At 38.6% G+C, this 14,887-nt stretch overlaps 1 protein-coding gene across 1 annotated transcript in view; it reads left to right on the top strand.

Moving 5' to 3' along the window:
• Nucleotides 1-14,887, top strand: part of PCCB (propionyl-CoA carboxylase subunit beta) — a 98,777-nt gene that overhangs the window by 28,172 nt on the left and 55,718 nt on the right. The window lies entirely within an intron of this gene.

Genomic DNA, 14,887 nt, shown 5'->3' with positions numbered 1-14,887 from the left:
AGGCAAGAGTACTGGAGTGGGTTGCCATTGCCTTCTCTGTAGTAAATAAGTGGACCAGGGAACAGAACAGAATTGAGAAATAAATCTAAATATACTTGTGTGTGTTAGTCGCTCAGTCATGTCTGATTCTTTTTGACCCCATTGACTGTAGCTTGCCAGGCTCCTCTGTCCATGGAATTCTCCAGGCAAGAATACTGGAGTGGGTTGTCATTCCCTTCTCCAGGGGATCTTCCCAATCCAGGGACCAAACCTCAGCCTCCTGCATTACAGGCAGGTTCTTTACCATCTAAGCCAAATATACTTAGACATTTAATTTAGGATGAAAAGGATATTATTCTATTCAGGGTCATTGATAATATCAGTTTCTCTTATCAAAGGCACCAACGATTTCTGTATCACTAAATCCAGTGGACGTTTCTCAATCCTCATGTTTCTTGATCTTCTAGCAGCACTTGACCCATCTCGCCACTTCTTCCTCTTTGAAACATCAGGGCACTATACTCTCTTGTTTTTTTTCTAGCTGTTCTCTCATTCCCTTGGTGATCTTATCCCATCTCAAGACTTTAAATATCTATGTGCTGACAGCTCTCAGACCTATTTCTTTAGGATGGAACTGTCTCCTGAACTCCAGGACTAAACATTCAGTTTCCTATCAACATTTCCATCTGGACTTTAATGGGTTTCTCAAAATGGATAGGTTTAGATCTTTCATGAACCTTTCCCAAAGTGCTCTTCTGTAGCCTTCCTCGTCTCAATAAATGGCAAGACCAGCTTTCCACTGGCTCAGGTCAAAAACATTGGCATAATTTTGACTCATATTTTTCTGTCAAATTCCAAGTTCAATCAGTCAGAAATCATATTTGCTCTACCTTAGGATATAATCTAAAGCATAATCAAATTGGCATGTACGTCTTATTACTTACACTGCCATTACTTTGAGTCAAACACCCCATTGAGGGTTATTGCAGAATCCTTCTAACTGATTTTCCTGCTTCTGTCTCAGCCTCCTCTCCCAGTTAATTTAAAAAATTTTAAATACTCTATTTATTTACTTGTTTATTTATTTTTATTTTGGCTGCACTGGGTCTTGCTGTGCAGAAACTTTCTCTAATTGGGGCAAGCAGGAACTATGTGGACCTCTCATTGCAGTGGCTTGTCTTGTGCACAGGGTTTAGAACACAGGCTCAGTAGTTGTGGCACATGGGCTTAGCTGCCGCTCAGCATGTGGGATCTTCCTGGAGCAGGGATGGAATCCATGTCCCCAGAATTGACAGGCAGATTCTTAACCACTGAACCACTGGGGAAGTCCCCCAAATTTTGAACACTTTAAATTTTCTAATGTAGTACATACTCAGGGAAGTACATAAAGTATGTAAAGCAATTATTATTAAGTACAGATTCATGTATATAATACCCAGATCGAGAAATGGCCCTGGTGGTCCAGTGGTTAAGGCTCTGTGCTGCCGCTGCAAGGGGGTGTGGTTTTGATCCCTGGTCAGGGAATTATGATCCCATATGCCATTCAGCTCAGCCGAAAAATTAAAAAAAAGAAAGAAATGGCCCTCCAGGAACCCTGCTCTCATTACCCTCCTAATCACTATTGTCTCTATCTATCCTGCCTAGAAGTATTTATTTCAACTTTTATGATAATTTAAAAATTTGCTTTGCTTTTTGGTTTAAAATTTTATTTATGTCTCACTAAACAGTGGGGTAATGCTGCCTATTTTACCTTTAAAGTAAATATACATTCTTTTGTGTGTGACTGTGACTTGTGCTTTTAAGGTTTATCCATGTACTTTGTAAAAGTATTTCATTTTAATAGTGGTATAGCCATTACAAATCATGCTGATGTAAGCATTCTTACACATGTATCTTGCTGCATACATGTTTCAGTTTCTCAAGGTCATAGGATATACATATCTTCAGCTTTTCTAGGTAACACTTGTGACCAAGAAGTTGCAGCAAGGTACACTTCTGCTAGTAGTGTGTGAGAATTTCACTTGTTCTATGTCCTTGCCGACTGCATCGATGGCATCACTGACTTGAAGAACATGAATGTAAGCAAGCTCCAGGAGTTGGTGATGGACAGGGAAGCCTGGCGTGCTGCAGTCCATGGGGTCGCAAAGAGTCGGACACGACTGGGTGACTGAACTGAACTAATGTCCTTGCCAGCACTTTTATTGATGTAATTTAATTAATGCCAGTATACATGTGGTGTGGTCTCTTCTTGTCTTTATTTGCATTTACATGACTGACGAGGTTGAATCCTTTTCATATGTTTCTTTTATTTATTTATTTTTTGTCTATGCTGTGTGACTTGTGGGATCTTTGTTCCCTGACCAAGAATTAAAAGCAAGGAGTCTAACCACTGGACTGCCCGGGAATTCATTTCTGTGTTTCTTTTGTGGCATGCCTGTTCATTGGTTTTGCCCGTTTTTAAAGATTGAGGTTTTCATTTTTTTCTTACTGGTTTTTAGCAGTTCTCTATATGGTCTGGATATAAGTATCAACTATGTGTGTTGCACCTGTTTTCTCCAACTCTGTGACGTGAAGTTTTCTGTCTCAATGCTATCCTTTGGGCAGAATTAAAAAAGAAATCTTTTTATCTCGAAATTTCAAATGTACAGAATTCTTAACTGAGAATGGGATATATATATATCATGTCCCTTTACCTTTTTAATGTTTCAGTGTATAATTCTTAAGAACTTATATAACCAGTTGTTAAATTCTAGGAGTTTAACACTGATATAATACTTTTTAAAAAATTGTTGACTTATTTTTTACTGTGCTGGGTCTCTGCCGCACATGTTTCTCTCGAGTTGCAGTGAGCTGGGGCTACCTTTTTGTTGTGGTGCTTGGGCTTCTCATTGCAGGGGCTACTTTCTTGTTGTGAAGCTTAGGCTGTAGGTGTGTGGGCTTCGGTAGTTACGGCACATGGCTTAGTAGTTGCGGCTCCCAGGCACTAGAACACAGACCCAATAGTTAAGGTGCGTGGGGTTATTTGCTTCGAGGCACATGGGATCTTCCCTGACCTAGGATCCAGCTAGTGTCTCCTGCACTGGCAGGTGGATTCTTAACCACTGAGCCATCAGCAAAGTCCAGATATAATACTTAAAAAAAAATTATAGAATATACATAAGAAATGGTTAATGTGGTAAAAATTTGTTACATTTCTGTACCCTTCAGTTCAGTTCAGTTCAGTTCAGTCGCTCAGTCGTGTCCAACTCTTTGCGACCCCATGAATCGTAGCACGCCAGGCCTCCCTGTCCGTCACCAGCTCCCGGAGTTCACTCAGACTCACTTCCATCGAGTCCGTGATGCCATCCAGCCATCTCATCCTGGGTCGTCCCCTTCTCCTCCTGCCCCCAATCCCTCCCAGCATCAGAGTCTTTTCCAATGAGTCAACTCTTCGCATGAGGTGGCCAAAGTACTGGAGCTTCAGCTTTAGCATCATTCCTCCCAAAGAAATCCCAGGGTTGATCTCCTTCAGAATGGACTGGTTGGATCTCCTTGCAGTCCATTTATATACTTACCTCCTTGCAACCATTATCACCAGAACTTTTTCATAGCTACCACAGTTGAAATTCTGGACTCATTAAATGTCAGTTCCTCATTCCCCACTCCCAGTCCCTTTCTATCTCAGGATTTTTGGACTCATACAATATGTGTCTTTTTGTGACTGGCATATTTTGGTTAGTATGTCTTCATGGCTCATGCATATGGTAGCATGTGTCAACCTTCTTTTATAAGAGTGATTATATTCCTTTGTATCTACTATATTTTGTTTATTCATTTGCCAGTGAACATGTGAGTTGTTTCTACCTTTTAGCTATTGTGAATAATTCTGTAATAAACATCAGTGTATATATATCTGTTTGAATCCCTGTTTTCAGTTCTTTTGGATGTATATTTTGGAGTGGAGCTCTTGGGTTCAGTTTGGTTCAGGCACTCAGTTGTGTCCAACTCTTTGTGACCCCGTGGACTGCAACACGCCAGGCCTCCCTGTCCATCACCAACTCAAAGAGTTTACTCAAACTCCTGTCCATTGAGTTGGTGATGCCATCTAACCATCTCATTCTCTGTCATCCCCTTCTCCTCCCACCTTCAATCTTTCCTAGCATCAGGGTCTTTTCAGATGAGTCAGTTCTTCGCATCAGATGGCCAAAGTATTGGAGTTTCAGCTTCAGCATTAGTCCTTCCAATGAATATTCAGGTCTGATTTTCTTTGGGATGGATTGGTTGGATCTCCTTGCAGTTCAAGGGACTCTCAAGAGTCTTCTCCAACACCACAGTTCAAAAGCATCAATTCTTCAGCACTCAGCTTTCTTTATAGTCCAACTCTCACATCCATACATGACTACTGGAAAAATCATAGCTTTGACTAGACAGACCTTTGTTGGCAAAGTAATGTCTCTGCTTTTTAATATGCTGTCTAGGTTTGTCATAACTTTTCTTCCAAGGAGCAAGCGCCTTTTCATTTCATGGCTGCAGTCACCATCTGCAGTGATTTTGGAGCCCCCCAAAATAAAATCAGCCAGTGTTTCCACTGCTTCCCCATCTATTTGCCGTGAAGTGATGGGACCAGATGCCATTATCTTAGTTTTCTGAATGTTGAGTTTTAAGCCAACTTTTTCACTTTCCTCTTTCACTTTCATCAAGACGCTCTTTAGTTCTTCTTCACTTTCTGCCATAAGGGTGCTGTCATCTGCACATCTGAGGTTATTGATATTTCTCCCGGCAATCTTGATTCCAGCTTGTGTTTCATCCAGCCCAGCATTTCTCGTGAGGTACTCTGCATATAAGTTAAATAAGCAGGGTGACAATATGCAGCCTTGATGTACTCCTTTCCCTATTTGGTACCAGTCTTTTGTTCCATGTCCAGTCATGTTCCAGTTCCTGACCTGCATGCAGATTTCTCAAGAGGCAGGTCAAGTGGTCTGGTATTCCCATCTCTTGAAGAATTTTCCACAATTTATTGTGATCCACATAGTCAAAGGCTTTGGCATAGTCAATAAAGCTGAAATAGATGTTTTTCTGGAAGTCTCTTGCTTTTTCAGTGATCCAATGGATGTAGGCAATTTGATCTCTGGTTCATCTGCCTTTTCTAAATCCAGCTTGAACATCTGGAAGTTCATGGTTCACGTACTATTGAAGCCTGGCTTTAAGAGTTTTGAATATTGTTCTAGTAGCATGTGAGATGAGTGTAAATGTATGGTAGTTTGAGCATTCTTTGGCATTGCCTTTCTTTGAGATTGCAGTGAAAACCGATGTTTTCTAGTCCTATGGCCACTGCTTAGTTTTCCAAATTTGCTGGCATATTGAGTGCAGCATTTTCACAGCATCATCTTTAGGATTTGAAATAGCTCAACTAGAATTCCATCACCTCCACTAGTTTTGTTCATAGTGATGCTTCCTAAGGCCCACTTGACTTTGCATTCCAGGGTGTCTGGCTCTAGGTGAGTGATCATACCATTGTAATTATCTGGGTTATGAAGATCTTTTTTGTATAGTTCCTCTGTGTATTCTTGCCACCACTTCTTCTTAATGTCTCCTGCTTCTGTTAGGTCCATACCATGTCTGTCCTTTATTGAGCCCATCTTTGCATGAAATGTTCCCTTGGTATCTCTAAGTTTCTTGAAGAGATCTCTAGTCTTTCCCATTCTATTGTTTTCCTCTATTTCTTCTCACTAATCACTGAAGGCTTTCTTATCTCTCTGTGCTATTCTTTGGAACTCTTCGTGCAAATGGATGTATCTTTCCTTTTCTCCTTTGCCTTTACCTTCTTTTCTCAGCTATTTGTAAGGCCTCCTCAGACATCCATTTTGCGTTTTTGCGTTTCTTTTTCTTGGGGATGGTCTTGATTCCTGTCTCCTGTACAATGTCATGAACCTCTGTGCATAGTTCTTCACACACTCTGTCTATCAGATCTAATCCCTTGATTCTATTTCTTACTTCTACATTATAATCGTAAGTGATTTGATTTAGGTCGTACCTGAATGGTCTAGTGGTTTTCCCTACTTTCTTCAATCTAAGTCTGAATTTGGCAATAAGGAGTTCATGATCTGAGCCACAGTCAGCTCCCTGGTCTTGTTTTTGCTGACTATATAGAGCATCTCCATCTTTGGCTGCAAAGAATATAATCAATCTGATTTTGGTATTGATCATCTGTTGATGTCCACATGTAGAGTCTTCTCTTGTGTTGTTGTAAGAGGGTGTTTGCTATGGCCAGTGTGTTCTCTTGGCAGAACTCTATTAGCCTTTGCCCTGCTTCATTCTGTACTCCAAGGCCAAATTTGCCTGTTACTCCAGGTGTTTCTTGACTTTCTATTTTTGCATTCCAGTCCCCTATAATGAAAAGGACAATTTTTTTGGGTCTTAGTTCTAGAAGGTCTTGTACGTCTTCATGGAAGTTTTCAACTTCAGCTCCTTCAGCATTACTGGTCGGGGCATAGACTCAGATTATTGTGATGTTCAATGGTTTGCCTTGGAAACAAACAGAGATCATTCTGTTGTTTTTGAGATTGTATTCAAGCACTGTATTTTGGACTCTTTTGTTGACTATGATGGCTACTCCATTTTTTTCTAAGGTATTCTTGCCCACAGTAGTAGATATAATGGTCATCTGAGTTAAATTCACCCATTCTAGTCCATCTTAGTTAGCTGATCCATCTTAGCTGATTCCTAAAATGCGGCTTTCACTCTTGCCATCTCCTCTTTGACCACTTCAGTTTGCCTTGATTCATGGATGTAACATTCCAGGTTCCTATGCAATATTGCTTTTCACAGCATTGGACTTTGTTTCTATCACCAGTCACATCCACAACTGGATATTGTTTTTGTTTTGGCTCCATCTCTTCATTCTTTCTGGAATTATTTCTCCACTGATCTCCAGTAGCATACTGGGCACCTACTGACTTGGGGAGTTCATCTTTCAGTGTCCTATCTTTTTGCCTTTTCAACACAATGGTAATTCCGTTTAATCTTTTGAGGGAACATCACATTGTTTTTGCACAGTGGCTGTACCATTTTACATTCCCACCAACAATGCACAAAAGTTCCATCTTCTCCACCTCCTTGCTGGCACTTGTTTTCTGTTTTGATGATAGCTATCTTAGTTTGTGTGAAGTGGTATCTCATTGTAGTTTTCATTTATATTTCCTAATATAATTAGTGATGTTGAGCCTCTTTTCATATTATTTGCCATTGGTAGGGGCTTCCCTGATAGCTCATTTGGTGAAGAACATGCCTGCAGTGCAGGAGACATGGGTTTGATCCCTGGGTTGGAAAGATCCCCTGGAGAAGGAAATGGCAAGCCACTCCAGTATCCTTGCCTGGAAAATCTCATGGCAGAGGGGCCTTGTGGGCTGCAGCTCATGGGTTCGCAAAGAGTTGGTAATGACTGAGCAACTGACACTTTCACTTTCACATATCTTTTTCTGGAGATGTCTATGTCTTCTCGATTGGATTGTTTTTGTTGTTGTTGAGTTGTAGAAGTTCTTTACATATTCTGATATTACAGTTTAACAGATACATCTTTGAAAATATTTCCTCCCATTCTGTGGGCTCCTTTTATATTCTGTTAGTGTTTTTTGCACAAAAGATTTTAATTTTGATGAAGTCTGTGTACTTTTGTTATCTCTGCTTTTGTTGTCATACCTGAGAAATCTTGCCAAATCCAATGTCACAAGAGTTTCCCCTTTTTCTTTTCTAAGTTGTATAGTTTTAGCTCTTATGTTTGGTCCTTTTGAGTTAATTTTTGTACATGGTATTACATAAGGTCCAATTTCATGTTTTTGTATGAAGGAAAGTTATGACCAACCTAGATAGCATATTAATTTTTTTTCAATTTCTATCTAGTCAGGTTTTTTTAATATAAATTTATTTATTTTAATTGGAGGCTAATTACTTCGCAATATTGTATTGGTTTTGCCATACATCAACATGAATCTGTCACAGGTGTACATGTGTTCCCCATCTTGAACCCCCCTCCCAATTCCCTCCCCATACCATCCCTCTGGGTCATCCCAGTGCACCAGCCCCGAGCATCCTGTACCATGCATCGAACCTGGGCTGGTGATTCGTTTCACATATGATATTATACATGTTTCAATGCCATTCTCCCAAATCATCCCACCCTCTCCCTCTCCCACAGAGTCCAAAAGACTGTTCTATACATCTGTGTCTCTTTTGCTGTCTCGCATACAGAGTTATCGTTACCTAGATAGCATATTAAAAAACAGAGACATTACTTTGCCAACAAAGGTCCGTCTAGTCAAGACTATGGTTTTTCCAGTGGTCTTGTATGGATGTGAGAGTTGGACAGTGAAGAAAGCTGAGCATCGAAGAACTGATGCTTTTGAACTATGGTGTTGTAGAACACGCTTGAGAGTCCCTTGGACTGCAAGGAGATCCAACCACTCCATCCTAAAGGAGATCAGTCCTGGGTGTTCGTTGGAAGGACTGATGCTAAAGCTGAAACTCCAATACTTTGGCCACCTCATGCGAAGAGTTGACTCATTGGAAAAGACCCTGATGGTGGGAGGGATTGGGGGCAGGAGGAGAAGGGGACGACAGAGGATGAGATGGCTGGATGGCATCACCGACTCTATGGACGTGAGTTTGAGTGAATTTTGGGAGTTGGTGATGGACAGGGAGGCCTGGAGTGCTGCGATTCATGGGGTCGCAGAGTCGGACATGACTGAGAGACTGGACTGACTGACTGATCTAGTTTTCCCAGCAGTATTTTTTTTTCATTATAGTTTATTACAGGATATTGAATTTACTTTCCTGTGCTCTACAGTAGGTCCTTGCTGTCCTATTTTATATATAGTAGTGTGTATCTGTCAGTCCCAAACTCCAAATTTTTTCCTCTCCCTAGCCCTTCCCCTTTGGTAACCCTAGACTTGTTTTTTATATCTAGATATCTGTTTCTGTTTTGTAAATAAGTTCATTTGTATCATATTTTAGATTCCACATATAAGTAATATCCTATGATATTTGTCTTTCTCTTAGTCCCTGGTGACTCAGATGGTGAAGAATCTGCCTGCAGTGTAGGAGACCCAGGTTTGATTCCTGGGTTGGGAAGATCCCCTGGAAAAGGAAATGGCAACCCACTCCAGTATTCTTTCTTGAGTATTCTAATGACAGAGGAGAGTGGCAGGCTACAGTTCATGGGGTTGCAAACAGTTAGACACGACTGAGAAACTAACTTTCATTTTCTTTGGTTCACTTTGTATGATAATGTCTACATCCATCCATGTTGCTGCAAATGGCAATTATTTTATTCTTTTATTTATTATTTATTTTTAGTAAAACAAATTTTGGCCATACTAAGTGGAATGTGGGATCTTAGTTCTCCATCAGGGATTGAACCTGTGCCTTTTGCAGTGGAAGCATGGAGTCTTAATCACTGTATCACCAGGGATGTCTTTCATTCTATTTTATGGCTGAGGGTTGCCGTCTATGGGGTCGCACAGAGTCGGACATGACTGAAGCGACTTAGCAGCAGCAGCAGCGGCAGTATTTTATTGTATATATTTAGTACATCTTCTTTATCCAGTCATCTCTTGATGGACATTTAGGTTGCTTCCATGTCTTGGCTGTTGTTAATAGTGCTATTATAAATACTGTAGTGCGTGTATTTTTTCTGAATTAGAGTTTTCTCTGAATATATGCCCAGGATTCCAGCATAATGCTAGATTCCAGCACCATTTGTTGGAAAGACTCTTCTTTCTCCATTGAATGGTCTAAGGATTGTTGTTCAAAACCACTTGACCAAGTATGGAAGAGTTTATTTCTGGGCTAATTATTCTGTTCCATTGGTCTGTATGTCTGCTGTTATGCCAGTTCCACACTGTTTTGATTTTTATAGCTTTGTAGTAGGTTTTGAAGTCAGAAAGTGTGAGATCTCCAACTTAGTTCATTTAAAAAATTGTTTGACTGTCATTCTTTTATTGCATCAATTGAGACGATTTGGGGTTTTTTTTTTCCTTCATTCTATTAAGGTGGCATATCACATTGATTAATTTTTGTCCATTTACCATTCTCAAATTCCAGGAATAAGTCCCACTTGATTATAGTGTATAAACCTTTTAATTTCTCTTTTGGTTTGTGCATATTTTGTCTAGGATTTCTATGTCAGTATTCATAGAGGATATTTGTAATTAAAAAAATATATTGTTTGACTACATGCAGAGTCTCTTGAGGCTCCATATCAAATTTAGGATGGATTTTTCTATTTCTTCAAAAATGTCATTGGGATTTTGATAGGGATGACATTGAATCTGTATATTCCTTCAGGTAGTTTTGACGTTATAACAATATTGAGTCTTTGAATCCACAAATAGCTGTCCTTTCCGTTATGTCTTCTTTAATTTCTTTCAGAAATGTTTTGTAATTTTCATTGTACAAGATTTCATTTTTTGTTTTTGCCTTTTTGCATTATTCCTAAGTGCTTTATTCTTTTAGAAGCTATTGTAAATGGACTTGTTTTTGTAACTTCCTTTTCAGATTTTTCATTGTTAGTGTACAAAAATGCAACTGATTTTGATGTGTTAATTTTGTATCCTGCAACTTAATTTGTTCATTCTAACTTTGTGTGTAATCTTTAGGGTTTTCTGCATATAAAATCCATGTTGTCTGCAAACAGATAATTTTATTCTTTCTTTCTGATTTAGATGCCTTTTTCTTTTTTTTTTTGGTTTTTTGATTAGGTCTATGTTGAATAGAAATGAGAAAACAGGCATCCTTACCTTGTACCTGTTCTTAGAGGAAAGCTTCTAATCTTTTACCATTGAGTATGTTAGCTGTAGGTTTTCCATATATAACCTTAATCATGTTGAAGTAGTTTCTTTCTAGTTTTCTGAATATTTTTATCGTGAAAGAGTGTTGAATTCTGTCAGGCTTTTTTTGCATTGAGATGATCATGTAATTTTTTTCTTTGTTTTTTGTTAATGTGGTATATTACATTGATATTGGTGTGTTCAACCATCCTTATATTTCAGGAAAAAAATCTTCTTCGTTTTGGTGTGTAATTCCATATAAAATATTGTTGGGTTAGGTCTGCTAGTATTTTGTTGAGTATTTTTATGTCAGTGTTTATATGGGATATTGAGCTGTGCTTTTCTTGTAGTGTCTTTGTCTGCTTTGGTATAGGTAATGCTGGGTCTCAGAATGAATTAAGAGATATTTCCTCCTCTTCAGTTTTTTGGAAAGAGTTTGAGGGGATTGGTGTTTAATCTTTCTTAATATTTGGTAGAATTCAATGGTGAAACCACTTGGTCTTGAGCTTTTATTTGGGAGGTTTTTGATTACTGATTGAGTCTCTTTACTAGTTACAGGTCTATTCAGATTTTCTACTTTTTCATGATTCAGTCTTGGTAGTAAGAGTGTATGTTTTAGGAATGTGTCGATATCATCTAGGTTATTCAATTTCTTGGTATAGAATTGTTCATAGGATTCTTATAATCTTTTTATTTCTGTAGAAGTAGTAGTTACGTTTCTACTTTCATTTTGTTAAATAATTTTTTTTTTTGTCTTGGGCAGTGCTGGATATTCATTTCTGTATGTGGGCTTTCTTTAGTTGTAGTGAGGTGAGTGGGGGCTCCTCTCGTTGTGATGGGTAGGCTTCTAATCGCAGTGGCTTCTCTTATTGAAGAGCACAAGATCTAGGGTGTGCATGCCTCAGTCGTTGTGGCTTCTGGGCTTTAGAGTGTGGGCTCTGTAATTGTGGCAGGGATCAAACCTGTGTCCCCTGCATTGGCAGGTGGATTCTTAACCACAGGACCACCAGGAAAGTCCCCCCACTTTCGTCTCTGATTTTAGTAATTTGAGTCTCTTTTTGCTAAATATTTATCCATCTTACTAAATATTTGTCAATTTTGTTGATCTTTTTGAAAAACGAACTTCTGGTTTTTACTGATTTTTTTCTTCCCTCTATTTTTTCTATTTTTCACTTATCTCAATTCTAATATTTATTTCCTTCCTTCTGCTCTTGAGGTTTAGTTGTTTTTTTCTTGTTAAGCTCCTTAGGGTGTAAAGTTGGGTTCAGAACTTTCTTAGTGTAAGTGTTTACAGCTTTAATTTCTCCTCTTAGCACTGTTTTTGCTGTATCTCATAAATTTTTGTATGTTTTCATTTCTTGATATTTTTAAATTTCCCTTGATTTCATCTTAGTTCATTGGTTGTTTAAAGAGTGTGATGTTTAATTTCCATCTATTTGTAAGTTTCCAGTTTTCTTTCTGTTTCCAGTTTCATTCCATTGTGATCAAACAAGATAGTTTGTATGATTTCAATTTTTAAAAATTTCTTAAGCTTGTTTTGCATACGACTAACATGTAGTCCATCTGATGTAATACTTTTGTTTACCAAGCAGATTCCAGTTCAGTCAGTTGTCCCATAAATGTCCTTTATAGCATTTTCTTTAGTACAGGATCTATTTCAGGATCACATATTGCATTTAGTTGTTATATTGCATTAATTTCCTTTACCCTGTGACAATTCCTCAGATTCTTTGTTATGACATTGAAGGCTGCAGAATGAATTATTTCATAGGTTGTTGCTCAGTTTGGGTTCTGACATTTCCTCATGATCAGATTCAGATTAGATATCCCAGTCTGTCTGCTACATTAGTGATATTGTACTGCTTAGATGATCACATCTGGAGGCAAGTGGTGGCCATCTGCCCTTCATTGATGATATTAATTTGATCATTGTTTTGGTGTTGTCTGGTTTCGCCACTGTGTAGTTACTGTTTTTCCTTTGTAGCTGATTCTCACTGGAAAGATGCTTTGAGGCCATATAACTGTTCCACGTTATACTTTTGCTCCTTGATTATCTATCGATTATTCCTGTCCAAACCAGTCTTTACAAGGTGGTTATTTTCTAGCTCCACCACTTGCTTCATATTAATTGGCATTCTACTTTAAGGAAGAGCCCTGCATTTCTTGGGCATTTGTTCATTTCATTGACTTAATATAGGTTCATGGATTTCAGATTTTACTGAGTGGTTTATAATCCATCACTATCATTATTTTGATGCTCAAATCGTCCTTCCCTGTAAGCTGGCTTCTGTGCCCTTTTTATAGGAGAACCAGTGTCAAATGAATACCTTATGGATAGTGTGTTTAAGTTCTTGAAGCTTTTCCAACCCTGAAGTCATGAAGATACTTTCTGTTTTCTAAAGGCTTTTTAATTTTGTGTTTTATATATTCATCTAAAATTGGAGTGGCTTTTACACATAGAGGCTAGTTTGATTTATTAAAGAAATATTTTTCCAATACAGGAACCTAATTGACATCTAGCCTTATAATGAAAAGAACGTTGTTTCCTGCTCTGTAATGTCATTTATGTCACGAATCAAGTGTCCACATATCAAGAGTGTTTACTGCGCTTTCTCAGTCTGTTTGCTTATCTCTATGGCAATCAGTATGATACTATCAATAACAATGGCTTTATAACAAATGCTAATATCTGGTACAGCAAGTTGTTCCCCTTATTTTCTTCAAGTCATATGGATATGGGATATTCTTGACCCTTTGCATTTCCACATATTTTGCAACTTTGAGATATAATCGATATATGGTGAACTGTACACATTTAAGTTGTGTAATTAAGAGTTTTTTGATGCATGTTTATAGCCATGAAGCTATGACCACAATTAAGATAATGAACACAGCCATTACTTCCCAAAGTTTCTTCATGTATCATTGTAATTCATTCTTTCCTACCTCCCAGCCCTGTCCTCATGTTCATCGACTTTTATCACACTAGATTAATTTGCATTTCTAGAATATTATGTTGATATAAACAGAATCATACAAAATGACATTTTACAAAATAACATTTTGTATGTACAAAATATATACCAAAAGTATGTACTTTTTTTCATTCACAGTTTTCTAAAATTTTATTTTATTTTATTTTATATTTGACTCCACTGAGTCTTTGTTGCTGTGCATGAGCTTTCTCTAGTTGCGACAAGCAGGGCCTATTCTAGTTGTGGGTGTATGCTTCTTATTGTGGTGGCTTCTCTTGTTGCAGAGCATGAGTTCTATGCACGTGGGTTTCAGTAGTTGTGATGCATGGGCTTAGTTGCAGGACGGATCTTCCAGGATTGAACCTATGTCCCTTGCATTGGCAGGTGGACTCTTAACCACTGGACCACTAGGGACGTCCACTATGTACTTTCTTTTTGTTTGTTTTGTGCCATGGGGCTGGTTTCATTCACTTCAGTTCAGTTCAGTTGCTCAGTCGTGTCTGACTCTTTGTGACCCCTTGAATTGCAGCATGCCAGGCCTCCCTGTCCATCACCAACTCCCAGAGTTCACCCAAATTCATGTCCATCGAGTCAGTGATTCCATCCAGACATCTCATCCTCTGTCGTCCCCTTTTCCTCCTGCCCCCAATCCCTCCCAGCATCAGGGTCTTTTCCAATGAGTTGACTCTTCACATGAGGTGGCCAAAGTATTGGAGTTTTAGCTTCAGCATTAATCCTTCCAAAGAACACCCAGGACTGATCTCCTTTAGAATGGATTAGTTGGATCTCCTTGCCGTCCAGGGGGACTCTCAAGAGTCTTCTCCAACACCACAGTTCAAAAGCATTCATTCACTTAGGATAATTATTTTGAGATTCACTTGATGGCATTGGGCTGTTACTAATTTTTGGCTGTTATGAGTCATGCTCTTATGAACGTGTGTTTGAGTCCATGTGTAGAGTGGAGAAGATAGACCTTTCTAGCTAGGCCATTCTAGCAAGATTCCAAACCACGGAGCCATAAAATAAAGATTGATACACACAGGTAATAATCTAAGGACTAAAGTCCTTTATATAAAAACATCTGTCCAGTAAGAAAATAGGCAAAGAACATGAACAGTGAGTTGATAGATA

This window comes from Budorcas taxicolor, chromosome 1 (assembly GCF_023091745.1).
Source record: "Budorcas taxicolor isolate Tak-1 chromosome 1, Takin1.1, whole genome shotgun sequence".
NCBI classification, from domain to species: Eukaryota; Metazoa; Chordata; class Mammalia; order Artiodactyla; family Bovidae; genus Budorcas; species Budorcas taxicolor.
This window is presented reverse-complemented; position numbering and strand designations above follow the sequence as displayed.